The sequence below is a fragment of the Heloderma suspectum genome, chromosome 2 (genome assembly GCF_057233095.1).
Source record: "Heloderma suspectum isolate Gila_16-S chromosome 2, 16-S_ref, whole genome shotgun sequence".
Lineage (NCBI taxonomy): Eukaryota > Metazoa > Chordata > Lepidosauria > Squamata > Helodermatidae > Heloderma > Heloderma suspectum.
Genome location: NC_139459.1, coordinates 377,713,531 through 377,740,126, shown reverse-complemented (window position 1 = coordinate 377,740,126; position 26,596 = coordinate 377,713,531). Strand labels below are relative to the sequence as shown.

The 26,596-nt window shown below is 51.5% G+C and overlaps 1 long non-coding RNA gene and 2 pseudogenes across 2 annotated transcripts in view; 1 reads left to right on the top strand and 2 right to left on the bottom strand.

The window, feature by feature from the left end:
- LOC146356298 (BOLA class I histocompatibility antigen, alpha chain BL3-7-like) overlaps positions 1–7,765 on the bottom strand; it is a 22,959-nt pseudogene extending 15,194 nt beyond the window's left edge. Inside the window, exons 1-2 of the transcript XR_014787286.1 lie at positions 7,356–7,765; positions 960–1,241 (exon numbers count right to left, since the gene is read on the bottom strand). The product of XR_014787286.1 is annotated as a BOLA class I histocompatibility antigen, alpha chain BL3-7-like (transcript). The remainder of the gene's footprint in view (positions 1–959; positions 1,242–7,355) is intronic.
- LOC146356295 (uncharacterized) overlaps positions 1–26,596 on the top strand; it is an 867,031-nt gene that overhangs the window by 754,118 nt on the left and 86,317 nt on the right. The gene's annotated exons all lie outside the window — the stretch shown is intronic.
- LOC146356297 (H-2 class I histocompatibility antigen, Q10 alpha chain-like) lies at positions 7,541–26,596 on the bottom strand (annotated as a pseudogene).

Sequence of the window (26,596 nt, the reverse complement as noted above, 5' to 3'; positions counted from 1 at the left end):
CAGCAGGTACCAGGCAAGGCGTCAGGAGTCCGTGGCTGCTACTTATAAGGACAAGTTGCAGAGGCCGAGAAACACAGCTTGGAGCAGGAGCTGTATGGACCCAGCCAGGTCCGGATTGATTCCTCGGGTCTCATGGTCCTGGCTGGAGTTGACGTTCCAGTTCTGGCCACCAGAGGGATGGCGCTGCAGCCTAGCGGAGATTGGGCCAGTGACGCCCTCAGCCGGCGAGGGGTCCCAGGGCCGGAGGGATCGAAAATAAAACTGCTGACATTGTAATGCTTTTATACAAATTCGCCTTTTTCACAGCACCCACTGGGTCGACACTTTCATACTGTTTGAGGGCTTTTAAAAATGCGTTCACTGCTTTATGTAACCGGCTTTAAACACTGGGGGAAGCAGCATTAAAATATTTAATTAATTAAGGCTACTTCAAATGAAAAAGGTGTCGCTTGTTAATCACCTCGGTGTCCTTCCATTCACTGTCAGCACATATGAGGGTGGGAGCAGGTGCCTTTCATGGGTCTCACAGAGCAAGCGAGCAGAAACTATACCAGCAACAAATTTTTGCTGCAACGAAAAGGCTGGAGACATTTTTTTTTACAGAAAGAAAGAAATACAGAGAAAGGGCACAGAAGATGCCCAAGGCAGCCCTCTCCGCCGCTCGAGTAAGAGGAGGTGGCTCTGTCTGAAGCCCCCTCCCCCTCTGCTGCTCCCGCTTGGCTCTGAGTGCGTTTGGGCGGGGGAGGCGAAGGGAGGCGTCCCGCCCGACTTTACTCCCTCCCCACCTCCTCCAGCTGCAGTCGAGTCAATGTGGGGACGCTGAATATGTGAAGGGGGGGAGAAACACTTTATCTCCACGGAGCCCCCCCTTTCCTCTCCCTCCCAGCACTCAGCTCTCCCGCCCCTGGAAGGGGGAACCTGGGGTCGGGGAATCCACGCCCCTCCCATCCTGCACTTACCCTTGCTCTGGTTGTAATAGTTCCTTACAGTCTCCACATTCCCTCTGAACACCGGCTCCGAGCCACGGAACTTCTGGGTCTCCCCGTCCCAGTACTGGGGATCCTCCTTCCCCACCTTCTCCATCCAGGGTGCTTGAGGCACAGCCCTCCTGGTGTCGCTGTCATAGCGGCTGATGGGTTGATCATCCACGTAGCCCACGGCGATGAACTGGGGCAGCCCCTGGCCGGGCTCCGACACCCCCGTGTAGAAATAGCGCAGGGAGTGCGAGGAGGGGGAAGGGCCTGGGAGGGACACAGAAAGCGGCAGAGTTACGGAGCCTGGAAGTGAAACCGCTGCCCGCCCACAGTCCTTCAGACGGTTCTGCCACCCTACCGCAACCCTCACGTAGGAGGCCCAAAGCGCAGGGAGGGATCTCTAAGCACGGAAGGTGTCCCAGGGAGGAGCATGGAGCGGAGGGAAGGCGAACTGGCGAGGGAGTTGAGGGGAGAAAGAGGTGGGGGCAGTAAGAAAAAGCCTTTCGTACAAGGAAGGGGAAGGCAACCAAGGGGAGAGATGTGAAGTAAGAGAGAATATTTGCAACTCTCAGGGCAGAAAAGGAAGGAAAGGAGAGAGGCCCTGCAGAAGTGCTACGAAGGGGCTCTGCTGGCCGGGGGCAAGACAGGGCAAGGGTCTGGCTGGGAACTGGACCTACTCCCCATCCCCACTGGAGCTGGGGACAGGGGTTCAGCTTGTGCTGGATGGGGTGACACTCCCCCAGGGCACCGGCTCACAGCTTGGGTGCACTTCTGGACTCAGCCCTCGGCCTGGACGCCCAGGGTTCAGCGGTGGCCAGGGGTGCATCTGCACAGTTGAAACTCGTGTGCCAGCTGCGCCCGTTCCTTGAGATGTCTGACTTGGCCATGGCGACACATGCCTTAGCTACATCCCGTTGGGATTACTGTTACGCACTCTATGTGGGGCTGCCCTTGAAGAGTGTTCAGAAACCGCAGCTGGTCCAAAGAGCTGCTGCCAGACTGCTGACTGGGGCTGGCTACAGGGAGCATACCACTCCCCCGCAAAAACAGCTGCACTGGCTCCCAGTCTGTTTCCGGGCACAGTTCAAAGTGCTGGTCATGACCTATAAAGCCCTGTACGGCTCAGGTCCAGGTTATCCAAAAGACTGTATTCTCCCCATGGGCCTGTTCGTGCCCTGAGATCTTCAGGGGAGGCCCTTCTCGCAGTCCCATCACCGTCACAGGCTCGCCTGGTGGGAATGCAGGACAGGGCCTTCTCGGTGGCTGCCCCATGGCTCTGGAACTCCCTTCTCAGGGAGGCGGGAGTGGCATCCTCCTTGGTATGTTTCCGCAGGCAGGCAAAAATGTTTTTGCTCTGGTAGGCCTTTGGGGATAGTCTGGACCTGTAAGAATATGATGGATTGATACTACTGTTTATGTTGTTGCTGTCTTTTAAATTTTTGATATTTTATACAATTTCAATATTATTGATGATTTAATTATATTGTTAACTTTTGTATATTTCTATTTATATGTTTTAACTGTAAAAGTTTTAAATTTTGTAAAGCTGCTTTGAGTCCCAGTATTGGGGAAAAGGTGGGACGATAATGATGATGATAATAATAGAAGCCCCTCATTCCCCACCCCCTTTGAGGGCCAGCCTCACACCATACTACACAGTGGCCTGGTTCCTACGAGCATCGCAGCTTATTTAAGGCGCAGCGCATGCCAGGTGCCATTTGCCTAATCACCTGCCCAGGCACAACTTGTCGTGTCATCCGAACCCGAGAGGCATGGCTTGTTGGAGGGGGGAACAACCCCCAGGTAACCCATGGGTTGCTGTTGGGTTATTTGAGGGTTGCTTCCCCCTCAGACAACTCCTGCCACCGGCGTTCAGATGACATGACAAGCTGCGCCTGGGCAGGTAATTCAGCAAATTGGGCCCAGCCCACACCACCATGGCTTGTTTGAGCTGCGGTCATCATATGAACCAGATCGCTGTCAAGGTTCTGCCCCAAGCCCCAAGGGGGCTGCAGTCCCATTAGAGGAAAAGGCATCATTTGCATCTACATGGACCCCTTAGGTTTATGGACCCCACAAATCCAGGGTCAGTTCACAGCTCACAGCCATCAGGGGGATCTGAGGGCCAAACGAGGTGATACATTAAACATGTGAGTGCATTTAGCATATCTAGGCTTTTTTTCTTTTAAATAACCCCACAGAGGGGGGAACAAGGACAGAGATCACGGTGCCTGGCAGGGGTGGAGGGGTCATGTAGTCAATTCACACACGCACACAAACCAAAGTAGCTTTCTGTCACTTCCGCCCTGCCCTCCAGTCCAACGGGTGTTTTCTGCCCTGCCTGAAGGTGCACTTGGAAGCAGAAGCGTTTCCCTGATCACCCCTTTGGATCCTGGTCCTTCATTACACCGACCCATTTTGGCCATCGCAACTACCCAGGGTTTTTATAAACCGGGTTCAAGTCCCCACTCGGCCATGAAGCTCACTGGGTGACTTTGGCCCAGCCACTGACTCTCAGCCTAACCTACCTCATAGGGTTGTTGTGAGGATACAATGGAAAGGAGGAGGTTCATGTAAACTGCCTTGGGCTCCTTGGAGGAAAAAAGCTGGGATATAAATGTAACAAATAGAGAACATATTTTAAGCTGTGGACAGAGCACGGGGGCTGTAGGGGCCAGTAGGCCGGGGCTCCTGCCTCCTAGGAGATTGTTATGAGACTTTTAGCATCCCAGAATCTGAGGGTACCTGGCTAAAGACACCAGTTAGACAAGAGCTGGAAAAGATGGAAACCTGTAGCCCAGGGTGCAAGAGTCACTCATCACCACCGGAGGGCACTCTTGCTTGCTTCATTTGGGGAATGTAAGAATCTGATGCAGCCAAGATAGGAAAAAAGCATTGGAGGGAGAGATCTGTGGCAAGCCGAGGCCTTCTCCCTTTATTTCCAGGAATGCTCATGGTATCCAGAGTGAGTGGTCAGGATTTAGACCTTGTTGGCTGAGGTCCCCTTGGCCAGAGTGTCAGAAATAACTTCAACCTGTAATTTATTGTGCAAGTGTTATTAGACGGAGCAGTGTGATTCTACGTTTTTAATGCTAACATTAATTGTTAACATTTCTAGTAAGGAAAGCAAGAGCTTTGTGAGGCTTGCTAGACAAGAGGAGCACAGCAAGAGGACTTCTCCATGCATGCCTAGCTCTTACTGTCTTTAATTGTTTGCATGGAGGATCAGCTCAAACGGTGGAAGGAGAGAGAGGGGGAGAGAGAGAGTTCTCTCCTTCTGGTACTAAATCAGAGAAAAGAGACAGCCTCTCCAAAGGACCTGAGAACAACTCTGTCTCTCATGGGGCTTTTTAAAGCTTTTTGTCTTTCTTTTTCAAAGTGGCTCAGGACAAAGACTTGGAGGTCTTGGAGGCAGTGGGAAAGGGGCACAAATTAGCAATGCACCATGGCTACTGTGCAAGAATTCTGGGCTGTGATGCTGTGTATGCTTACTTTAGCGTAAGCCCCATTGACTTACTTGCCAGTAGACATGTACAGCAGAGGTGGGGAACCTTTTTCAGCCTTAGGGCCACATTAATTTATGCCTAACGTACCAGACGCCGCATGCCAGCCGTGGGCATGGTCAAAGCTTCTGCACACAGCGCATAATCAAACTATGGAATTCGCTACCACAGGATGTAGTGATGGCCACCAATTAGGATGGCTTTAAAAAGGGAGTTAGACAAATTCCTGGAGGAGAAGGCCATCAGTGGGTTCTAGTCCTCATGGCTTTTTGCTTCCTCTAGTATCAGAGGCACTACGCCTATGTACTCCAGTTTGCTGGGGAACACGGGCGGGAGGGTGCTCTTGCATTCGTGTCCTGCTTGTGGGTTCCCAGTCAACAGCTAGTTGGTCGCTGTGTGAACCGAATGCTGGACTAGATGGACCCTTGGTCTGATCCAGCAGGGCTCTTCTTATGTTCTTATGAGTGGGGCCAAAACAACCCCCTCTAACTGCAGAGCAGTTTTCATCCCACCATGTTCTGTCTAAGCTAGGGGTGTGACATAGCCATGTGGGCAGGGAAGGGGACAATTCACCAGACAGCCTCAGTTTCAAAACTTATCTTTAACCAATTTTTACATTTGCAGTTAAAGACTTTTTAATTTAGATACTATTTTATAATTAACTGTGTTAAAGGTAGCCTAAAAAAAACCCTCTTTGCACAAATTTAAAAATCAGGGAAAACGCTTCTAGAATTGAGCCAACCAGAAAAGCTTTGTATGTATTTTAATCAGTATTTTGATTTGCACTGAAATGCTTTTTAAGTGCCATTACACAAATACTTCATTATTTTAAAAAATAAGCAAAAGATTAAAAGATTAACAATATAATCCTACGCATGTTTACTCAAAAGTAAGTTCCACTTCATTCATTCAGCCACTGTTGCCTGTAGCACACAGACTCATCTCTTGTCCCACTGTTCCAGGTCTTTGTTAAGCTTCAAAAAACCTGCAGGGCCTGTTATCAGAAAGGGCTGATACTATATGCATCAGCCTTCCGCAACCTGGTGCCTTCCAAATGTGTTGGACTACAACTCCCAGCATCCCCAGCCAGCTATCTGGAGGGCACCAGGTTGGGAAAGGCTGATGCACACCATGGACCAGAACACAGCAGGCCATGCTTCCGCCACCGATTCTCCCTCCGCCCAAACCCAGGCAGCTTCAGCCTTTGTTATCAGAACCCCACAGACGCTCAGACGAACACCTGGGGACACATTCCTGGGCAGGGAGGGGGGCCCCTTCAAGCAACAGGCCCAAGAGGAAAGGCATCCGTGGCTTTGAAAAGCTACAGTGAGACTCATCTCCAAAGTACCCAAAAGCCAAACTAAAAATGGCCGCGTGGTTTGAGTGGGAAGAAGCTTAAAACCACCGGAGATCCCTGCTGCTGATAGCTGTGCTCTCCTTGTAGCTCAGCTTCCTTTCTGTCCACAGCAAGAGAAGACGGAGGGTACCTTGAAACCACTTCCAAGGGCCCAGGCCTGGCCCTTCTGGGGCTTCCCCAGTTGAGAAGCGCTGCGAGCAAACCTGCCTTTGCTTACATCTAGATTAAAAACACACAGGAAGCTCCTCTGCATGGCCAGGACCAAAGAACCACAAAAGAGCCCCACGTGCCCCGGGTGAGACGACCCAGGCCAGCTGCCCCACCAGTCTCTGCCCTTTGCCCCCCACCTGCCATGTGGAAGAAGGAGGGGCTGCCCCGTGGCAGGTTTTGCATGCTATTAAACGGTGGCAAAGTGTCTGATTTTAAAATGAATTATAGGTGCTGTTGTTTCAGTGAGGTAAAAAGGTAAAGGTGTCCCCAACCAGTCGTGTCCGACTCTAGGGTGCGGTGCTCATCCTCGTTTCTAAGCCGAAGAGCCAGCGCTGTCCGAAGACGCTTCCGTGGTCATGTGGCCGGCATGACTGAACACCGAGGTGCACGGAACGCTGTTGCCTTTCCCGCCGAGGCCGTACCTGTTTATCTACTTGCAATTTCTTGCTTTCAAACTGCTAGGTTGGCACCCTAGTGAGATACACTGCTTTAATTTATTCTCCTCAGGCACCCAAATACCTTATCTATTGAGAGTGACATTCTAACCCTCTCACTGTTTTGGACTTCGACTCCCAGAAGCCCCAGGCAGCATGGCCAACAGTCAGTAATGCCAGGAGATGGAGTCCAAAACATCTGGAGGGCCACCTTCTGCCCACCCCGACCTACACTACATCCTAACCCCCTCCAGCCATCAACAGTGAGCGGGTTAGGATTAGCCACAAAATCCAGGCCGGGGGCAATGCGCTGTTGGGGGTGGGGCGGAGCCGGATGGGGAGAACAGGAGAAGCGATGTGGGGCGCTGAGGAGAAGCGGGGCGGGGGGTCAAGGGGCCCAAGGACGAAGCCTGATCCGCGCTGCCAAGGAGCTACTCGCGTCTCCTTCGTTACGTTACGGCGACAGCGCTGCTGCACAGAAGAACGGGAAAGACCCCCCCCCACTTTTGCAAGCAGCAGCGCGGTCTTTGGGAGAGGAGGGTCTCCTCTGGAGGCGCAGAGTCAGATCTGGGGGGGGCAAAAGGGGATCCCCGATCCAGGCACGCACAAATTTGGCGGAAAGAGGCAGCTCCCCCTTGCCCCTTCGCATTCAGCTCCCGATCCCAGGCTGGCTTTTCGGGGGGGGGGGGAGAATAATCCGAAGCATCTCGAGCTGAGGACAACCGGAGTCGGTACTCACTGGGGGCGAAAGCGGAGTGGAAGGGGGACTGGCGCGGGAAATGGTGTCTGCCCCCCCCCCGCGTCTCAAATAAACGCATTGCAAAGAGGCTGGGGGCAAATTCTGCCCCCCCCCAGTTTAGCCCCCGGAGATACTCACCCGCAGAGCTGGCCCCCACCAGCGCACCCAACACGAACAACGCGCACAGCTCCATGCCGCCCCGCCGCACCTGCGCCTCACTCAGCTCTAGCCTCTTGCCAGCCACTTGCTGGGGCGTGGCGAGAACACTCCGCCTCTCCGCCGAAGGAGCCTCGCGATTGGCCGAGGGGGGAACCTTGGACCAGTCACAAAAAGGCGTCCCGATTTCCGCCGTGGTTGCCGGGCAGACGACGCGCCGCAAGTCTGTGCGCGCTCGAGAGGGAAAGCGAAAGTTCGCTCGCCCGACGCCTCGGGTCCCCTTCGGAGGCTCCGGGCGGGGGCGGAAGCGGGGCGGGGGGCTTGCGGGGGCCGGACGGGCCGGCGTGCGAGACTGGCGCAGATTCAGCCCCGGCGAGGGGCCGCTCCACGTCCAGCGTTACGCCAGAGGTGGAACAGCAGCGAGAGGCACTTCCGTCACGCCCCTGGGCAAATCTGCCATTGCCTGGTAGATGCTGCAGACGTGCTTGGTCTGCGGAAGCCGCCAACAACGGAATAATCAGTCGGCAGAATTTTGTTATTTTTTCACTTTAGCGGTGCCAAGTCGACCTAGCCGTGGGTGATGGTGATTCTAAGCTGCAGAAGCAGTGTGAAGAAATGGCGCCTGTTTTAAGGCCAAAACATGTCGAATTGTTTCAAAACATGAATTCAAAACATGTTGAATTGTTTCCCAGCGCCAGGGTTCCACTCCACGCCCTATTTTGCCCCAGTAAATAACTGTAATACCTCCAAGTTCCCTTACCAGGATGAAGAAGAGCTCAGGACACAAATAAATACAACAATATTTACTTAACTATGGGGTTCTCGGTGAGTAGCAATATTAACCAAATAACAAACAGAACTATACAAACAAAATGCAAAGGATTCTAACTTTAAACCAGAGTAAATCACACCGGAAGAAACCAATCTAGAGTATGCCCCGTTACATGCGTTGTGCCGATGACATGTTGGGACAGTCCCATGGTCATCGCGGAGACCATGAACTCCTGAGCTGCCCTGAATAAGGTGCCCTCAGCATGAATGTTGTCATCCCCCATAACCAACAGTCTGGGGGACCTCAACAGCCCACCCCAATTTCCATCAGCCCCAGCCAGCATAGTCAATGGTCAAGAATTCTGAGAGCTGTAGTCCAAAACTTCTGGAGGGCACCAGGTTGGGGCAGGCTGGGCTAAGGAGTTATGTGGGACACATGAAAGTTATCCAGGGCCAGCCCATTGGTCCATCCAGCCCACTGCTATTTTTGCTGCCAACGGCTCTCCAAATTTGGGGCAGGGGCCTTTCCTGGTTCTGAAGTAATTGAACTGGATGTACTGGGGCTTGAACCTAAGACCTTCTGCACACAAAGCATGTGTTTTGCCACTGAACGGTGCTCCTTTCCCCATTACAGGACTCTTTCTGGACCTAAAGGAAGCTGTGGGCTGGATTGTGCTCATGGGACATATTTATTCATTTTTATTTATATCTCACATCTTTTTGTAAAGAAAAAGAAATTAAATGAATTCATCCAAAGGAAACTCTCCCATGATTGAATTCAGACAAAACACAAATGTTTTACCATGCATCTAAACCAGGGGTGGGCAACTTGTGGCCCTCCAGATGTTTTGGCCTACAATTCCCATCAGCCAGCCAATGGTGAGGGATCATGGAAGTTGTAGGCCAAAACATCTGGAGAGCCACACTGCCCTGCTCTGCCCTAGGGAATAAAGTGCCACAGTTGTAGGGCAAACGGGGTGGGTGCCTCCCTGCAGACCCCCACAGCAAGGTCTTCGAGGAAGGCGGGCTCCATCAGGAGGGCCCTCTAATGGCTTGCAGAGATTATGACAAGACATGGCGGGAAAGGGAGTTTTCTCTACTAGAGCAGTACGCAAATGACCTCTTCAAGTTCTCCATTCTATTTGTGCGCAGAGACACTGGGAGGAGAATTTCTCCTGATTTCTCCAGTAGGAGGGGAAATTCGCCAACAATTTCTCACAGGTAGGGCTCACCGCTGGCAAGGGTCGCAGCACAGCTTCTTTCTTTTTTTCCTAAGGGGCTTTGTTTTCTTGCACGGCCACCACAAGCAGCAACAGCAGCAAGTGTGTTGGCAGCCTGGCCCCCATTTTGCGTTCTTCACAATACCCCATACCGAGCATCGTTCCGGGGCATGTGGGGAGGGAGGGAAGGCAAAACCCACCAAAATACAGAGAAGAAAATTTGGGGAAATTCTGCAAAGTGGCCCTTTATTTCTGGGGGGTAAGAGAAAGAAAAATCTCAGGACTTTTCTGAGAAAAATGTCCTCTGAGAAACGTTGTCTCGGCTGTGGTTGTTGTTCTTTAGGTTTCAGCGCTTTCCCCAGGACTTCCCCAATGCTAAATTTCTGAGGGGTGATTGGGGATGCATCTTCTCTCTAATGCAGGTGCAGAGAGGTGATTCTACAGCGAAAGACAGGACACTCTGCACACTGCTCAGTCACCTCCTAAGTAAAGGAAGCACGAGGACCTGAACGCGACCCATGAGAATTTCTCCGAAGTTTCTTTTCTATCAAATTGAATGCGAATGGTTGGAAATAATGTGGGAGAAATTTTCGCAACTGCACTGGTCTCTGCGCTGTGGGGCTTAAACCGTTGGAGGCCCTGCCAACTGTTCCTGTTACACATGCGGCAGATAGTCAGGCTTTCTTCACACGGAGCTTTTATCCTGCGATTGAGATGGCTCCCTCACGGAGGTTTGCGGGCTCTTTACATGATGCAGTGATCATTCAAGGCATCTCCTGCACTAAATGCCCTTTGTTCCGTTTTTAAATAGATCGCAGATAATGAGCTATCAAACTCCCCGTTGTGCTCCGTTTCAGTTTCCTCCATGAAAAGAGTAAAAGCGGCAAGAAGAAGAGTGAGTCAGTGAAAAATAATGGAAGACTCAGATACAGGGAGAAGGAGGGGGAAAGGGGAGGGGGGAAGGAAGCACGTGAAAACAGGAGTCGTGATCCTGCGTTTAAAACGGAAGCAGAAAGCCCCGTTTTAAATGCAGGATTTTAGGCTGGTGTAGAGATGCCCTCAGTCATCTCTAGCATTTGAGTATCCAGCCCAAAACATTTAATAATCCTCAAAGCGCATGACGCCCAGTTTCTGCAATTGCACGAGCCAAACACCTGCTTGGGGCAGCCGCTTCCTGGAGAGCACCGCCATTTTGTGTCTATCTCTGCTGCACAGCCGGCCTGCACAAAATGGCTTCCGTTCGTTCTGGCAGCAGCGTGGAACTGCTTTCCCCTCCCTGCTTCAGAGCAGAGCTTTGTTTCGGGTGAGGCCAGGCAGCAAAGGCAGAAACCGAAAGCCACAGTGGTGCATCAGTAATGCAGCTTGGCAGGGAACCAGTACACAGAATCCTCTCCGTGGGACGGCGTTTTGTCTTCCCTCTTTGCGGGACCAAGTGGGGAAGCTACAACAGGCAAAGTGGACATCTTAACATCTAATCCTGTGCCGGAATAAGAAATAGTAGGCTCAGCCTGTGCAAACACACACTCCATCCAAGCCTTGGCACCTCCCAAACATGCAGAGAGATGTTATAATTTCCCCATGGGACAAAGTCCCGTTGGCTGCAAAGCCCTCTCTCAAATGCAGCCAAGACTCCTGGGTTCTCTTGGATGAAGTCTCAACAGGAGCCAGGACTCCTGGGTTCTATTCTTGGCTCTCCTGCTGTCTCTGGAAGGCAAAACCCCTTCCTCTCTAGCTGACCCAGTAGGTTTCTCCACCTCTCAATGAGACTAGACCCTCTTTTGTCACCATTTGTACTGGTTCAAACAACACCTTAAGTCTTGCAGCACCTTAAAGCTGGACACATTTATTATGCCATAAGTTCTCATGTTATGGTTGTTCCTAAGCTTAGGATTTCCTTTTCTGCAACCTGAGGGATGTCTAGACTGAGATTCCTCCCATCCTACTGCCAGGTCTCAGGGCAGGTGATAAGATATCCTTATCTCATTCCAGTCTCACAGCCACCCTATGAGGTAGGCTAGACTGAGAGATATTGACTGGCCAAAGGCCGACGTGTGAGCCACTAGGCTCAGTGGGGATTTGCCCCCAAATCTCTCGCACCCAGGCCCCAAACGTTATCCCCTGCACCACTCCTGTGCCTTGGAGTTCCCTGGAGAACTGGATCTAGCTGTCGGATTCTCACTCCCCTGTTGGATTGTTTCCCGGTGGCCTTTGCTCCATGCCCAATTCCACCTCCCCACAAACACATACACAATCCATGAGTCATGCTGGGAAGTCCCTGAGTAGTTCCCACAATAGAGCCAGCATTGCTCTGGCTCTTTGAGGAAAATGAAACAAACCTCTATTTTGTTACCATATTTGCATATAAGAAAAATGGCCATGGGGGTCAATGAACACTCTTCAGTTAGTTATAGTGATTTCCATATATATATGGTTTTAAAATGCTCATACAACAAAAAATGTAACTGTCTGTCACTGTCCCCCACTCCTTTTGTGATACTCCACTGCCCCCTGCTGGCTGCTTCCAGCAGATACAGAAATCAGGTGGTTTCCGAGAAATCGTAACAGGGAGAGTTTGAGCGAGTCACAAGAAATGAGAGAGTGCAAACAAACAGACCACAATCTCTCTCCAGGGCTCCTCATTTATGAGACGCTTATGGAAATATAATTTTAAAAGAGGCAAAATGCTATTAAATATTCAATATATTGTGAGATTGGGGGGTGGAGAAGAGAGGGATAATGGGCCAGGTACCACCAGGCACATCCTTTTGTTAGGTAGACACAGGTGCGGTGTTGCCATGGGAACTGCCATTTCCCCGCAAATCTCTGGAAATACCTGCACAGGGGCATGCCATCTTCCTTGCACTTCCAGATTAGGATGTTATAATCTAGCTGTGTGTGTGACAGGACACGAAAGGCAACTGCAGTTTTGAGGGAGACAGAGGCCTGGTTCGCACATAACGACAAGCCACCGTGGGTTAATTTCCCTCTGGGGCTTGTTGTCAATGTGGCGGCCACCATTTTTAAAATGCAGGCTGTGGGGGGAGTCTGCCATGGCTTGTCGTTATGTGCGAACTCAGCCAGGGTGGGTTGCTGGGGTGGTTAACAAACCACCCGGACCCCCGTGATGCTTCTGAGAAAGCCTCTTGTTTTCTCTCTCCTTCTTCCCTGGATGGCAAAGCGTCTCCCAGAATCCTCCACTCCAGCAAAGGAGCCAAGCTAGGTACTCAGGAAGCTGCCTTATACCGAGTCAGACGACTGGTCCATCTAGCAAGCTTGATTGGCAGGGGTGCTACAGAGTTTCCGACGAGGATCTTTCTCAATCCCGCCTGGAGAAGATGCCAAAGGTCTTTTGCGTGCAAAGCAGGCACTCCGTCACTGAGCCACAGCCCTTCCCTGTCCCTCCCCCCCCCCGCCGTCTCTCACCAGCAGGCTCCTCCCAGGCCAACTCCAGAGGCTTCAGCAGGCCGCCATGCTCCACATGGCATCGGTACCAATCCCTCTCCTCGGGGTCAATCCTGATGTTGACCCAGGTGTTGTAGGTGCCGTCCACGTTGGGGGCAACCAATCCACGGGATGCAACCTGCGTTTGGACCTCCCCATCCTTCCTCCATCCAGCATCAACCTCCCTGGGGTAGAAGCCATCAGCCCAGCAGACGATTGTCTCCATGCTGTCGTTATCCGCCCTGAATGTCACAGTCACCGTCGGGGGCTCTGCAGAAAGGGCCACATCCGTGTTAACACAGAGCCTCTTCAGGGCCTGGCAGGACGGATGCCTCACTTTCAGACCAAGAAAACACCCCACGTGCCCCAGGGATTCAGCATTCCACGCCTGCAGGATCCCCGAGGGATTAAACAAAGCTCCAAGCAAAGGGATCTCTCTGGCCTCCCTCGGTACCCCGATAAGCCCCAAAAGTACCCAACAAGGACAACTCGTGATGCTGAGACTTGCCCATCGAGCTCCTCCTGGGCTCAGGCACAATGTCACCAGGTCTCCATGGCTGACTTGGTCCAGAGCCCTTGGAATTTATGCTCGTAAACTGAGTGTAACTCAGGCCAGTCTCGGCTGTTCCCTTCCAGGAGGGGAGGCTGGACTTGCTGCTCCCCTCGCTCCTGGACCTATTGCCCCTCAGTTCCTTAATTCACCCACTTTGCATGTATGATTACGGCAGGACGGTTGAACCTTAGGCCTAAGGGCTGGATCCAGCACTCTGGGGGTCCCCAGATGGCCCAGCCTCCTTCCCCTGGCCCCTCCCCATTGCTCAACCACTGACCATGTGGTGGTTTCCCAGCTGTTTTGCCATTTTATCCCCATTCTAAAAGATTGAAATGTCTCTCCTAAGGCTTAGTTTCTTGGAGTAAGAGCACCAAGCTACAATATGCTGGTTTGTTTGGTATTTTGGTCCGTATGCCCGCCCCCCCACTGGAATGCAACCCCTCCAAGCTGCTACAAAAACGAATTCCATCCTCAGGCGGAGAGTTCCAACATCCCTGTAGTATGGAATTTCATCATCCTCATATGTGAGCAAAGCAGAGTCCAGGAAGAGACGGGGCTCCTCAAAATGACTCCCTTGCCACAAAACACTCTCCCTTTCTTCTCCACTGCAGATCTACCTGGAGCGGAGTCAGCGAAAAGGTTACCTACAGGCCCAGCCAATGTTTCAAGAGGAGAGAAAGCCAGAGGAAAAGCGATGGGGACAATGTTTTTGTTCTTTTCCATCACATTAATTTTTTAAAAAAGGAAAAGTGCTACTCTCGATGGGACAATCTGCACTTGCTCAGAGGCACCCTGTTCTGACAATGAGTTTTTAAAGCTGCTTTCAGCCAAACCAAAGTGGCACTCAGTGCATGCTCCGACACATTTAGCCCCCAAAACATGCATTTCAGGAAACAAAATGTGGTAATTCCTGGCAACCTCAAGAATTTCAGCAAACTGTGCAGATGAGGGAAGCCTGGATACTCTCCCCTCCGCCATGGAAGTCTAGAGCCCCCAATTCTGCCTCCACACTCTCTGCGATCCTTTCCCCTCCTATGTATTGTGACAAACGTGTTCTCGCCCAGGGGCAGTATGGAGGAGCATGTCACGGGTTGTGGGAACTGGGGAGCCCATGGCATTCAGAGATGCTAACCGGGGGGATGGTTTTCTTGCTTGGATACCCTCCCCCACAGCCCGTTAGCATCTGTGAATGCCGTGGGCTCCCCAGTCCCTGTCCAGTCACACACCCCATGACTTGCTCATCTGTTGGGAAGAGGGGAAAGAATTGCAAGTGGGGCGGCAAAGGGGAGATATCCAAGAAATGTCCCTCCCCTATCCCCACCTGTCAAGGGATTCTTCCCTTGACTGAGGGTCACCTGGTGCTACCAGTCAAAGGACGTTGTGCAGCTATTCTAGGGTCCCCAACCTGTTTGGGCTGGTGGGCGTATCTGGAATGTTGAGAGTGTTGTGGGCACTCTCACAAAATGGCTGCTATGGGGGCTTGCCCATTCATAAAATGGCTGCCATGGTGGGCACAGCCAGGCACAAAACAATCATTTCCCAGAAAGCAAATGGTGGTGCATGTCTGTGTGTGCCCTGTCTGTTTATATGTAAATAGTTTTTAGAATGTAGTTTTAGGGCTGGAATCTTATGGAAATGTCACTTGCCCAAGAACCTACATACAACTCAGAGACTGAGTCTGAGCTCCAAAACACAAAACGACACTGTGGAACCCAAATAAAGAGGACCCTGGAAGGCAGCTCTTTCCTTTGCACCATGCCAGCATCCCAGTTAAAAAATACATTATTTTTAAATCAAGAAATAAAATAAAAATCAGGAGGGACAGGGAGCCTAGTGGCACCAAGAAAACCTTGTTGTGGCGAAGGGGCTTGCGTAATTCAGTGAAGCCATAAGCTATGCTGTGCAGGGCCACCCAAGACAGACAGGTCATGGTAGAGAGTTCTGACAAAATGTGGTCCACTAGAGAAGGAAATGGCAACCCACTCCAGTATTCTTGCCAAGAAAACCCCATGGAATGTATCACAAGGCTAAAAGATATGACGCCGGAAGATGAGCCCCTCAGGGCGGAAGGTGTCCAATATACTACTGGGGAAGAGCAGAGGGAATTTCCAAGTAGCGCCAGAAAGAGTGAAGCAGCTGGGCCAAAGCCGAAAGGACACTCAGCTGTGGATGTGTCTGGTGGTGAAAAGCAAATCCGATGCTGTAAAGAACAATATTGTTTAGGAACCTGGAATGTCAGATCAATGAATCAAGGTAAGCTGGAGGCGGTCAAACATGAGATGGCAAGACTGAACACTGACATCTTGGGAATCAGCGAACTAAAATGGACAGGCATGGGCGAATTTAATTCAGGTGACCATCATATCTACTACTGTGGGCAAGAATCCCTTAGAAGAAATGAAGTAGCACTCATAGTCAACAAAAGGGTGGGAAAAGCAGTACTGGGGTACAATCTCAAAAACGATAGAATGATTTCAGTACGAATCCAAGGCAAACCTTTCAACATCACAGTAATTCAAGTCTATGCCCCAACCACTGATGCCGAAGAAGCTGAAGTTGATCGGTTCTATGAAGACCTATAACACCTTCTAGAACTAACACCAAAAAAAGATGTCCTCTTCATCATAGGGGATTGGAATGCTAAAGTAGGAAGTCAAGAAATCACCAGGATAACAGGCAGGCATGGCCTTGGTGTACAAAATGAAGCAGGACAAAAGCTAATAGGGTTCTGCCAAGAGAACACGCTGATCATAACAAACACTCTTTTCCAACAGCACAAGAGACGACTCTACACATGGACATCACCAGATGGTCAATATCGAAATCAGATTGATTATGTCCTTTGCAGCTAAAGATGGAGAAGTTCCATACAGTCAGTCAAAACAAGACCTGGAGCTGACTGTGGCTCAGATCATGAGCTTCTTGTTGCAAAATTTCAGCTGAAATTGAAGAACGTAGGGAAAACCACTAAACCATTCAGGTATCACCTAAATCATATCCCTTATGAATATACAGTGGAGGTGAGGAAGAGATTTAAGGGATTAGACCTGATAGACAGAGTGCCTGAAGAACTATGGATGGAGGTCTGTAACACTGTTCAGGAGGAAGCAACTCAAACCATCCCAAAGAAAAAGAAATGCAAGAAGCCAAGTGGCTGTCTGATGAGGCTTTACAAGTAGCTGAGGAAAGAAGGGAAGCAAAAAGCAAGGGAGAAAGGGGAAGATATATCCAACTGAATGCAGAGTTCCAGAGAATAGCAAGGAGAGACAAGAAGACCTTCTTAAATGAACAATGCAAAGAAATCGAGGAGAACAACAGAATGGGAAAGACTAGAGATCTCTTCAAGAAAATCGGAGATCTCAAGGGAACATTTTGTGCAAAGACGGGCATGATAAAGGACAAAGAAGGCAGGGACCTAACAGAAGCAGATGAGATTAAGAAGAGGTGGCAAGAATACACAGAAGAACTATACAGGAAAGATCTGAATGTCCCTGATAGCCATGATAGTGCGGTCACTGAACTTGAGCCAGACATCCTCGAGAGTGAAGTCAAGTGGGCCTTAGGAAGCATTACGAACAACAAAGCTAGCGGAGATGACAGTATTCCAGCTGAGCTATTTAAAATCCTAAAAGATGATGCTGTTAAACTGCTGCACTCAATTTGCCAACAAATATGGAACACTCAACAGTGGCCACAAGACTGGAAAAGGTCAGTTTACATTCCAATTCCAAAGAAGGGCAACGCCAAAGAGTGTTCAAACTACCGCACAATTGCGCTCATTTCACATGCCAGCAAGGTGATGCTCAAAATCCTACAAGCTGGGCTTCAGCAGTATGCGAACCGAGAACTACCGGAAGTACAAGCTGGGTTTAGAAGAGGCAGAGGAACTAGAGATCAAATCGCCAACATTCGCTGGATCATGGAGAAAGCAAGAGAATTCCAGAAAAACGTCTATTTCTGCTTCATTGACTATGCTAAAGCCTTTGATTGTGTGGATCACAACAAACTGTGGCAAATTCTTAAAGAGATGGGAGTACCAGACCACCTTACCTGTCTCCTGAGAAACCTGTACGAGGGTCAAGAAGCAGCAGTAAGAATCAAACATAGAACAACCGATTGGTTCAAAATTGGGAAAGGAGTACGACAAGGCTGCATATTGTCACCCTGCTTATTTAACTTATATGCAGAGTACATCATGAGAAACGCCGGGTTGGATGAATCACAGGTCGGAATTAAGATTGCTGGGAGAATTATCAATAACCTCTGATATGCAGATGATACCACCCTAATGGCAGAAAGCGAAGAGGATCTAAAGAGCCTCTTGTTGAGGGTGAAAGAGGAGACTGCAAAAGCTGGTTTGAAACTCAACATTAAAAAAACTAAGATCATGGCATCTGGCCCCATCACTTCCTGGCGTATAGAAGGGGAAGAAATGGAAGCTGTAACAGATTTTATTTTCTTGGGCTCCAAGATCACCGCAGATTGTGACTGTAGCCATGAAATTAAAAGACGCTTGCTCCTTGGGAGGAAAGCTATGGCAAACCTAGACAGCATAGTAAGAAGCAGAGACATCACCTTGCCGACAAAGGTCCGTCTAATCAAAGCTATGGTTTTCCCAGTAGTAATGTATGGCTGTGACAGCTGGACTATAAGGAAGGCTGAGCGCCGAAGAATGAATGCTTTCGAACTGTGGTGCTGGAGAAGACTCTTACGAGTCCCCTGGACTGCAAGGAGGTCAAATCAATCCATCCTAAAGGAAATCAACCCTGAGTGCTCATTGGAAGGACAGATACTGAAGCTGAAGCTGAAATATTTTGGCCACCTAATGCAAAGAGAAAACTCTCTGGAAAAGACCCTGATGCTGGGAAAGACTGAAGGCAAAAGGAGAAGGGGACGGCAGAGGATGAGATGGCTAGATAGCATCACCGATGCAATGAATATGAACTTGAGCACGCTCCGGGAGAGAGCGCAGGACAGGAAGGCCTGACGTGCTATGATCCATGGGGTCACGAAGAGTCGGACACGACTGAACAGCAACAACACATCAGGACCCACAGGTGCCATGTTGGAAGCCACAGAGCTCCTCTGTCCTTCTTCCTTAACACATTTTTTTTCAGTAAGAAAAGAAGAGGGAGGATGCCATAGGAATATAAGGGAGGGCCACAAACAGAAGATATCATTGTCTGGACATTCCCTAAAATCCCGTGAATGAGGCAGGGTAATGCACCATAAAAGTTTCTTCGGGAAGCATATAACGTTTGTGAGAGTCCCTGTAAGGCTGGGGTGGGAGGTTTCTCCCTACAGGCCTCATCACGATTTGCTGACACAGTGGCCGCAAATAATCCAAATATTTGCAAACATTTCATGGCATCACAGCTTCCAGGCAGAAAGATGGCAGCCAGAGCTTGAATCCATGGCCTACAAGGCAGGAGGTACTCCCTAAACAGGGCTTCGTCGGTGTTTAAAAACAACAGAATCCGAGTCGTTTGCTTTGTACCCCCAAGCACACGCTGGATCCTACGGGGGGGGGGGGGCTGCCCGTGTAGCCAGTGATGCAGCTGAGGGGGGTCTCTGGGTTTGTCCCACCTTCTTCCTTGGGTGAAAATTCCCCTCCCACAATCCTCCGCTCTGGGAAACGAGCCAAACCAGAAAATGTAGGAAGCTGCCTTGTGCCACGCCAGACCTTTGGGCTCAGCACTGCCTCCACCAGGGCGCTGAACCTCCCCGAGGGCAGAATTCCATTCCGGAGAAGCACTCGGGGGCTGCGTTCCAGAGGTGGGTGGGGCCGAAGGGAAAGGGGTGGGGCAAAATACCATCACGTTTCGCTCAAAGCTCCTCCTGCCAGTAACAAAGCCTTAGGAGAGGCATTTCGGCCTTTTAGGGTTGGGTTGGGGGGAAGAAGCACAAAAGTGAGGATGCCGCCCAACAACTGATGGCTGGGAGAAGGAGGGTGCGGCCTCCTGGGGATCCCCAGAGGGCTGGATTTGGCCCCTGGGTGGTTCTGCATTCCTGGCCTACACTGACTGGCACCAACTCCCCGGGATTTCAGCCAGGAGTCTTTTCCAGCCTTCCCAGAGATGCTGCCAAGGACTGAAGGTGGGATCTTCTTTCTGTAAAATATGAGTTCTGGAGCTCAGCAACAGCCCCTCCCCACCCTGCACAGCCTCACCAGGCTCCTTCCAGCCCAAATCCAGACATGTCCCAAGCCAGGTCCAGAGGCTCCTGCAGGCCGTCTGGCTGCATGTGGTACCGGTAGCAGTCCGTGTCCTTGGGGGTGATCCTGACGCTGATCCAGGCGTGGCAGGTCCCGTCTGCGTTGGGGGCAACAATCCCACGGAAGGTGTCCTGCACCTGGACCCCCCTGTCCCTGTCCCTGGCCATGTCCATCTCCTTGGGGTAGAAGCCGTCAGCCCGGCAGACAAGGGTCTCCATGCCATCGCAGTCCGCCTTGCACGTCACCTTCACCGCCAGGGGCTCTGAAAAAATGGCAGGAGTTAATAATACAGAGCCTCTCCCACAGCTGGCGAGATGGATGCTCTACTTCGGGAACAGGGAAATGTCCCATGTGGCCATCTAGCCCTGCCCCAGAGATTCAGCATCCCACACCGGCAGGATCCCCTAAAACACCCCCAAAGAAAGGGATCCCCCCAGCCTCCCCTGGCATCGTCTTAAGGTCGGAAAACACTCCACTCCGACAGCTCGCAGTTCTGAAGAGTTTCCCAGCGAGCAAAGATCCTCCTCCCACAGATGAGGGAGTCACGGGGTGTGTGGCTGGACAAGGCGGGTGTGCCGGGGAATCCTCTGGAAAGCGGGGAAGGGTCCTGTTCCCAGGGCAGTGCTGGTCCAGAGGAGACCTTGGCCTTCCAGGCAAGGGCAGGGGGCAGGAGAGAAGGGTTTCTTTGAAAGACACGATGCCTAGCAGGCGCAGCTCTCCATGGACAGGAGGGGATTCTTGCAAGCTGGGGAAGGACTCGCACACGCAGCCCCTCCCCACCTGCAGCCTGAACTGGCCCAGCCCAGCAGCACTTTGACCAGGTGCTTGCTTGGATCGTGTGTTTCTGCTTCCCCAACCTGGTGCCCTCAGGAACGTTTGGACTGCATTTCCCATCATCCCTCACCATTGGCCAGGCTGGCTGTGGCTTACAGGAGCTGGGGTCCGAAACATCTGGAGGGCGCCATGTGAAGGCAGGCTGGTGGGCGGGTGGTTCATACCACTTCAGGGGTGGCCTGTACCGCTTTAGGGGCCAGTCAGGGATGGGGGGACGATCTTTTCGAAAGCTCCACCATAAAAAAAAATCCCCGCAAACAAAAAACATGGAGGCAAGGGAGGAAAGTCCAGCTGTCCCGTGATTGTCTCCACTGGGCTAGTTCTCCATTTCTGTTTCTATTTTTATTTTTTTAAGTGGACGAGGGTTTTTAAAATGCGGCCCCCTCCCCAGCTGTCGTTTGAAGTGGCTTCCACCAGCTTCGTGATGTGTAGATTGGCTGTTCAGCCTACAGTTACCTGGGGCGGGGGTGGGAGAGGGATGCAAGGATGACGGGCCCCCGCCCACACGCCCCTCCACCCCCTGCCCCCCTCACCTGTCCTCAGCAGTCTCCTTGCCGTAGTCCAGGTATTTCCGCAGCCACTTGATGCACTGCTCCTCCAGGTGGGCCTTGTAACCCTGGGCCGAGCCACGTTCCGCCTCCCACTTCCTCTTGGTCACCTGGGTCTGCACATCGGCTGCTGTCCAGGCGAGGGTCTCCTTGCCCAGGCTGATGAAGTCCCTCCCGTCGTAGCAAACTGCACATACCCTCCTGTGCTCCCGTCTCCCCTCAGCTCACAGCCGCACATCCACTGCAGGCTGTGAACCCCTGAAACAGAGGAGCACGAGGTCCGGGAGAGGGGAGCCCCAGAGCTTCCCAGTGCCCCCCTGCCCCATGTCTCAAGCCCACGAAAGTGATTCTGACAGGAATTATTACCTCAGACATGCAGATCATTACTGAAAAGTTGAACAGGTATTTTGTTTATCATATTAACTGATGATCCCTAAACATCGTGACTACCACTAAGATCCAGGGCCAGCCCTACCATTATGCCAGCTGATGCACCCACATCAGGCAGCGGAGCAGGAAGAGTGGTGAATTGCGCCGCTCTCCCCACTGCCACCAGGAGGGCCCACGGCTGCCTCCCCACCACCTCCGGCGGGTGCTCTGGAGAGCCCTGCCAGCCCCTCTCCGTTGTGGCCTTTGTCGCAGCACGGGAGCAACAGGCAGGGCTCTCTAGAGCAGCCTGCTGGGTGCTGCTTCTTGTTACCATTTGCCACCCCCTTCCTCCATCGAGGTTCCTTCAGGCCCCAGATGAAGGAGGCAACCCAAGGAGTCTTTCCCCTTCCATTTCCCCACTGCTGCCAGAAGGAAGAGGGCTGTCATTTTTCACCTCTGAGAAAGAGCTTCTGCCTTCCTCACCCCCACCCCCACCCCCAGCCTCGCTCCCTGGAAGGAGAACACAGAGGGACGTTCTGCAAAAGAGGTTCCACGTTGGTCAGGAGGAGAAGGGCAGAGCGGCCCAAGGGGGGTTTGCTCCATTTCAAAATGGAGTCCCTACTGTGCTCAGAATTCAGGCTGCCCTCACCTAAGATGGCTCCCTGGGGTTCCTAGCACTCCCTAGCCACACACACACACACCTCACACATCACCACCACCACCACCACCACCACCAGGTGCCTTCTCCAAATTTTCCTAAGGCGTAAAACAGATGCCCCCCACCACCACACACACCCTGCAGCACTTTGCATATTTACTTGGGTGTAAGCCCCATTGAACTCGGCTGTACATGAACTCAGCTGGGAGAGCCAGCGTGGAGTAGTGGCAAGAGTGTTGGACGGAGAGCCGGGTTCTACTCCCCACTCGGCCATAGAAGCTCACTGGGTAACTTTGGGCCAGTCACAGACTCTCAGCCCAGCCTACCTCACAGGGTTGTTGTTGTGAGGATAAAATGGAGAGGAGGAGGATAATGAAAGCCGCCTTGGGTTCCTTGCAAGAGGAAAAAAGGCAGGATATAAATGAAATAAATAAATACATGTAGAGTATTTGGCTGTCAAGTGGGTTAAAAATCTGTTCCTGCTCTGTTTATTGCCTGCAGCAAGAGCAGTCCACCAAAATGAAGAAGGGGAAAGAGAGGCCTTGCCTTCAGACGCTTGGATTCTGGAATCTCTTTCCAAGGGATAGAAGTCTTTTTAGTCTGACATTCCTCCCTGACACATGCACCCTGCCTTTATGACAGACTCGGAGGAAATAATCCAATCCCTTCACCCTCCTGTGAGGTATTTGTGTAGCCCTTTTCCAGGAGCAGTCCTCTGTGTTGCCTTTCTTAGCATCCTGCGGCAATGAGTCCCCCTGGTTCACGAAACACTACGTGAAGAAAATAAATAAAATAAATGCCACAGTAAAATAAATGCCACCAAAACAAAAAACAACAAACACAGAATAAATGAAACAGAATAACTGCAGTAAACTTTGTTTTGATTTCTTTTTCTGCTCACTGTGACAGATGGGGCTGTGCCAAGGACAAATGGAGGGGGGCATGGTGAACACTGGGATAGTTATCTCCTCCTTGGCCTCAATTTTGAACCTTTTTGCTCATTTTAAAATTTAATTATATATATTTTTAATGGCCAGCCACCCCCTCTCCTTGTGGGACGGGGGCTGCCATTTGTGGTCGAGGGGGTGGGGGGGCTCTCGTTGCATCTCCAGCGTACCCAGTCCGACCCTGCTCTGGACCTTTCCTCCGGAATGAAAGGGAGGTGTCCCGGCTCCACTGCAATTCCCTCCCCTCCTTCAGTTATGGTCAAATTGATCATAGAAAGGAGAGGGACAGAGCTTCTGTCCTGGGGGGATCCCCGCTCCCTCCCACCAGTCACCTCTGCCCACTTCCTACTCCTGGGAGGGACAAAGAAGGTGGGGAATCGTCGCCCCTCTTATCCTCCACTCACCTGTGCTCTGGTTGCATCGATTCCTTGCAGTTACCAGGTTCACTCTGACCATCTGCTCCGCGCTCCGTGCTATCTGGGTGTTCCTGTCCCAGTACTGGGGATCCTCCTTCCCTGCCTTCTCCATCCAGGGGACTGGAGGCTGGGCCTTCTTGGTGTCGCTGTCATACTGGACGAAGAGCTGGTCGTCCACGTAGCCCACAGCCATGAACTGGGGCAGCCCCTGGCCGGGCTCCGACACCCCCGTGTAGAAATAGTGCAAGGAGTGCGGGGAGCCTGGAAGGAAACACACAGAGGGGCAGAGTTAGGGGTCCCGCAGCTGGGGCATTCCCCCAATCCTGTTGTCAGCCCCCAGTCAGGAGGCCCAGGGTGTGTATAAGCGAGGGAAAGAGAATTTAGAGTCCCCCCTCTACACCTGGAAGAGCAGAGGAGCTGGGGGAGGCAGAGCAGGAGGGGGAAGGGTTAGAAAGCCAAAGAGGAAGTAGAATTAGAGGATGGGGTAAGAGAGAACGTTTGGAAGGAATTATAGGGAAGGGGAACAGGGAGTCAGCAAGCGGAATAAGGGAGCGCGGGGTGCAAAGATGTGCCACTCCCAGGGACAACAGGAAAGAAGGAGGAAGGCCTGGGGTGTGCTGTGAAGGGACCCCCGCATTAGACTCAGGAGGACGGGCACCCTGGCTGGACCCCCATCACAGCTGTTTCCCATTCCCCTTTGAGGATCTGCCCCATATGGGGCTGCGTACTGTCAAATCTCTGCCCCAAGGGGATTTCAGTCCCAATGGGGAGAAAGGGCAGAAGTTGGATATACATGGATCCTCCTAGTTTTTAATGTTGAGACGCCACAAATCCACCCTCAGTTCACATCTCGCATCCATTTCCATGGATTACACCATTCAAGTCACAGATCTGAAGATTTGTGGCATCACTGTGGCACAAAAAGAGGGCGGGAACCCTCATGGTTTTCATATGGAAACACCCAAATTCCGCCATCGATTCACGGCTCGCATCCGTTTCCATGGACTATACCATAATACGAATGAATCCAACACTCCTTGTACCACCGTGATGCAAACGAGTCGATCAGAGATCATCGTGGATTTCAGACGAAGACGCCTGAAATCCACCATCAAATCATTGTTCACATCCGGCTCCGTGCTATTTAGTGCTGAAGTGTGCTAGCTGCAGTAGGCAGTAAGCGTACGTACACCAGTTGCTGGGGAACGTGGGCAAGAGGGTGCTGTTGCACTCGTGCCCTGCTCGTGGGCTCCCAGTCGATAGATGGTTGGCCACTGTGTGAACAGAATGCTCATTAGATGGACCCTCAGTCTGACCCAGCAGGGCTCTTCTTATGTTCTTAAGTACTCGCAGCCATTACGTCACTGCCGCCAGACATGTCCCGCCCACCCCGGGTAGTTTGGAGAGCTTGGCTTTTTGCACAGGATCAGTGCAAACGTGGAACTAGCAGATCCTCCGATGAAGCTGAGCAGGAGGCCAAGGTGGCATACATGATCCTCCTCCTCTCCATTTTATCCTCACAACAACCCTGTTTGGTAGGTTAGGCTGAGAGTCAATGACTGGCCCAATGTCACCCAGTGAGCTTCATGGCTGAATGGGGACTTCAGCCCAGGTCTCCCCAGTCCCACTCCCACACTCTAACCACTATGCCTCACTGGCTCTTCTATATCAGCCGTATACAAGGTAGTTATACATTCAGGTGAAATCCTGAAATTGCCATTTTAGGCAGTGAGTTGGTCTGATGGGAAGAGACCTGCCAGTATCTCACATGTGGTTGGTGGCAAGGTACAAGGGGGTTGTTGCAGCACCCAGGATGTGGGCATCCCCCCTTCCTGTCACTTCCTCCCCCATCAAGAAGTCTCTTCACACCTTTTCACTTGGATGGGCCCTCTTTGATTCTTGTCTCCGCTTTGCCTGTCTCTCTGTAATCGTGTGATTTCCTGTTTTCCTGCCCCAAGTTCGGCTTCACAGGTTAATCCCACAGACTTCAAACCTATTCCTCCTTCAGTTTACATTGGCATATATGTTCTCATCACTCTTTCCATGGAAAGACCAGTTGGTAGACGTCAAACATGTCCTGTGCCACCCATCTTGTATTGTTGTATCACCTCATGTATGTGTTGCATGTTCATCCCTTCCCTATTGTATCGTCAATGGTGCAGTGGAGCCATAGGTCGCAGGGACGCTGACGTAGGGATGGCACAGAATTCCGCCACGGATCACGGATCCCGAACTCCGTGGTGGAACAGCCTGCCCCCCCGCCCCCCCACGGATCCCCCCAGGGATGAGACTCACCGGGGACGGATCTTCCGGGTGGTGGCGGCTGCTGCAGCAGCTGGTCTTCTGACCAGCCGCCGCTGCCGCCATTTCCACTCTAGTAAAAAAAAAAGAAAGAAAAAGAAAGACATGATAGGCTACGTAAAGATTTACGTAGCCTATCATGACTAGGCTTAAAAAAAACAAAAACGACGTGATAGGCTATGTAAATCTTTACGTAGCCTATCATGGCTGGGTGGGTTAAAAACACAAACAAACTGCGTACGCAAATGGCGGCGGCTACGGCCACTGCCATTTGCGTTCCTTATTTTTGCCCTCTTAATCTACGTAAATATTTACGTAGACTATGACGGCGAAAATCAAGGGGAACGCAAAGGGGAACGCGGGCGCTATTTGTGTCCCTTTTTGATTCCCCGTTTTAGCCTATGTAAATATTTACGTAGGCTAAAACGGGGAATCAAAAAGGGACGCAAATAGCGCCTGCTACGCTATTTGCGTTCCCCTTGATTTTTGCCGTCATAGTCTACATAAATATTGACGTAGATTAAGAGGGCAAAAATAAGGAATGCAAATGGCGGCGGCCGTAGCCGCCACCATTTGCGTACGCGGTTTTTTGTTGTTTTTTTTACCCAGAGCCCTCCGTGGCCAGAAATCCGCGAGGATTCTGGGGGGAGGGACGGAACGCCTCCCCCCCACCATCAACATAATCCGCGAACAGGTAAGTGACTTTCGTACACCACTACGTTGATGTCATCTGCCACACCCCTCAAAATTCCCTCCTCCCTTTGAACTTAGCTGCCATCCTCCCAGTGGTTGGGACAAATGGATTTTCCCAGCAACAGTGGGCCAATTCGCACCATCACCAATGGTTAAACAAGCTACCATGGCATCTTTAATCCTTGGCACATGAGGGGCGTGATTTCCCTAAATACCCACCCAGGCACGGCTTGTTGTGTGGTCCGAACGCGGCGACAT